The sequence below is a fragment of the Lotus japonicus genome, chromosome 3 (genome assembly GCF_012489685.1).
Source record: "Lotus japonicus ecotype B-129 chromosome 3, LjGifu_v1.2".
Taxonomy (NCBI): domain Eukaryota; kingdom Viridiplantae; phylum Streptophyta; class Magnoliopsida; order Fabales; family Fabaceae; genus Lotus; species Lotus japonicus.
The window spans coordinates 20,441,534-20,445,326 of NC_080043.1; the positions used below are offsets into that span (position 1 = coordinate 20,441,534).

Genomic DNA, 3,793 nt, shown 5'->3' on the forward strand with positions numbered 1-3,793 from the left:
CTCTGAATATTTTTTTTTGGAATTAGTTCCTATAGTGCTTTAAGGGTAAATTAATTGTTTACTAACGTTCTTGACCTAGGTTTAAGCGAATACTAATCGTGTTATAACTTTTATCGACTTTGATACAATCCTTAGCTTTTTCCTGAACTTTCTCCTTCACAAATTTATCCCATTCAATAAGCACTTGTTCAGGTTTTCCTTCACGTTACATCAAATTAATCGTGAAAAGAAATTTCATTCAATTTATTCCAAACTTAAAAACTTGGGTCTCACATTATTCATCATTACTTTCATCCTTTAACAACAAAAATCGAAGAAAGGGAATTTATTCATCATCATTTTTAAGATTCTTTCATCATCTTCATCCTCCCACAACAAAAATCTAGAAAATTAAATTTATTCACCATCATTCTTTTATCATCTTCATCCTTCAGGAACAACAAAAACCCAGAAAAATAAATTACCCATTCTTACTCTGAACCATCTAATACCCACCCAGATCTAAATTTATCTCCAAGTTCACAAACGTAATATAATCATAGGGTTCTGGTTCAATATACACACCGTTTGCAACAATGGTTCTCTTCGAGCAAATAGAGTGAATCTCATGCCAGGTGCAAACGGCACAGTCCATGAATGCATGACATGCTAAAATTCGGATTGAATGACTTGTTGTGCGAGACAATGTAGAAATGGAGGCTTGGATGTTGATGCCTCTGATGATGTGTTGACCTTCTTCCTCTTTAGGGATTCTTGCACCAGCGTACTGAGACGCATCTTGCGAGCTTTGGTAGCTGCAAGGAAAATGTCATCTCTTGAGGATGATGCCATTGTAGACTTGTTCTTGAAACAAGCAGATGGTGATGATCTTTCTTGCATAGGCCCTTGAGAGACTTGTCTATCGGACGAATCAGATGATTGCATTGTTGGTGTGGGAAGTGGAGAGTTGTGAAAGTTTGCTCTTCATTGTCAGAGCTTATGGTGTGGATGGTATGAGAGTCCTCGTCATCAGATTTAGAATCTTGTGATGGACTTGGATTATTTGGTGGAGTGAGTACTTCGTTTAAAGATAGATTTGAGTTGTTGGGGCGGTGAGGAACTTCCTCCATCAGTGACTAGCTTCCTCTTTTTGAAAAGATATGAGGGTCCAGTGGATTTTGTTTTCAACCTTCTCCTGGAGGGATCAGTTTGAGTTTTAGCGCCTTGCATCGTTTGCGTTGAGCGTCCAAACCGAGTCCTTGAGACTACCGGCTGAGTCACAAACAGTGGTGCATCACTCCTCGGATCACGAGCATAGACACTAACAGAATACTCACCGATCTTCTCCTTTCCTTTTCCTTCAGTCACCATCGTCTTTTTATATTTTATCTATTAATTTATTTAGGGTTAAATATGTTTTTGGTCCCTGACTTTTATACATGAATATAAAATGGTACATGAAAAAATGTAAAGGTTTTAGTCCTTTAAAAATTGTATTTGATTTACAATGATCCTTATAATGGCATAAAGCTTACGTTACAATTTATTTTCCTAGACTGGTCCATATAGGCTTCCATGTGGACTTTTCACATATATTTCGATCCCTCCAAAATTTCTTCTATCAAATTTAGTCATTTTCCCCTCATAATTATTTCAAAACTCAGCCCCTCCATTTTCTTCAACTTCAAAACCCATAAATTCCCTTCATCTTCTCCTCCTCCTTCCTCTCCCACCCAACACCACCATTATCACCATCACCACCCAAACCCCCACCGATAACCACCACCACAGCATCACCGAACACACCCCCTCCCCTCACCCAGTACCACCACCAACTTTCATCTTTGCACCGAACACCATGGAAAGTAGGCTCTAAGTTATCATTCATCTGTAGATGCAGATCTCCTTTGGAAAGAAAATTTTTTTGGACCTGATTGTTGGATGAAACCTCATTTAATTTCCCTACTCATGTTGGACGAAATTTGTTTTTCATTGTTCAGCATTTAAAGTAATGTCCTCAATTTGTCTTTTATGTTTCTTCAACCATGAAAAAAAAAATTTGTGAGGTTAATGTAATATCTTTCTCTATTTAAATGCTGAACAATTTGAAAATGCAATGTTTTTTTTTTTGATAAGCAATTTGAAATGCAATTTGAAAATGCTATGTGTGTTTCACCACACATTGATATAGGTTTTTCCAGATTATAAATTTTAAATTTATTTATAACCCAGAAAAAGAAGAATAAATAAAGTAAGGAGAAACCCAATTAAAGTATTTTATTTAATATTATGTAATTCGTTCATTCATGAGGCAACAAGAAACCATACATAAAGGTATAAGAGGAGAAGGATATCCCTCTTGGCTCTCTGTCTTATTTCTCAAATTGCATTCATAAGTACTTGTTTCCAATGCCCTGCATCAAGCCTTGATGGTGGCGCAGTTGGTGGAGGCGCTGATCTTGTAAGGGATGTTGACTCCACATTCGCCAGGGAGAGTAGCAGCATGGTCAGTACTAAGACCAGGAATAGAACCTGCTGCGTTTTTCAAGCAGTTTCAAACGGCCTGGCGGTCAGGGGTTGTGCTCGTCGCGGCGTTGAGGCTCCTCACTCCGGCACAACACTGATCTGACGGAGCAGGACCGCCCTGCAGGTACCACATGCACGGCAAAAGGGAGCTCATCACAGACCCGCACGAGATTGCAGCCTCAGCCATGGGCTACCACCACCACCATGCAAACAACCACAACCATGCATGCAAACTTCACACTTATTGTCATTATCGATATGTAAAACAAGAGACGAGGAAACCAACCAACCACAAGCCAATTACTATTGTCTTTGCTTAGTGATTACAAGTGTTGTGTGGGGTATATATAGAAACAAGATGAAGAGATGACAAGTGATGAAATGAGGCTTGACTGTCCTAATTAATAAGAGGGTTTTATTATTTTAGTCTTTAATATTTTTATTTGAACATATTTTATAGTTTAAATATATATATGCAAGTACTCAATAAACTTTTTAAATAATTGAGTTGATATAATAGTTTAACACTTCGTCCCTTAATTAAGCAGGTGGTTAGGGGTTTGAATCTCAACTTTTGTGAATGGAAAAAATTCATTAGTTAACCATCTGCCGCTTAGTGCGCTTATAAATGATTACTCTCACAACTACCAAGGTATAATTACTTAGTGATAAGATAGTACTCCTAAGATGCAAAGACTAGTGTACACTTTTTTTGGGTCCACCGATGTACCACCATTAATCACTGTTAGATTTTGGAATCTAGGAATATTCGCTAGATTGGTGGTTAGGATTGAATTTGAGATAAAATGGTTAAAATGTAATATCTCATCTCTTCAGCAAAGATATTTTTTGTAATTTATCAACCTTGTCAGACCTCCACAACTCACTGCTGTCAACATTGCTCGAACTCCGCCACTTACCGTCAACATCGTCGGAGCTTCGCGTCTCACCGTCGTCCACCGTGCTTGAGTTCCATTATCCACTGCTTGCGAGCTCCCACCCACACCCACATCGGAACCTCAATCCCACACCATCAACAACAAGATTCATATATATATATATATATATATAGAGAGAGAGAGAGAGAGGGAGACTAGATCTAAAGTTTGTTCACCGCTGTCATCTTCATTCAAAATGACTTAGACGAGGGCTAGCTCGTTGAACTCGTTCCCCAATTCCCTCTTCCACACCAACTTCACATGCAAAATCTACAAAACCCAACAATGGAAGCGAAACGAAACCTCTCTTGAGGTGCAAAGGTCCAAGTTGCGAGGTGCGAGGATCTCAT

The 3,793-nt window shown here is 38.6% G+C and overlaps 1 pseudogene; it reads right to left on the minus strand.

Annotated features, from left to right (window-relative positions):
• Positions 1–2,398: 2,398 nt before the first annotated feature.
• On the minus strand, positions 2,399–2,756 carry LOC130748892 (non-specific lipid-transfer protein 4-like; annotated as a pseudogene).
• Between the last annotated feature and the right edge of the window lie 1,037 nt (positions 2,757–3,793).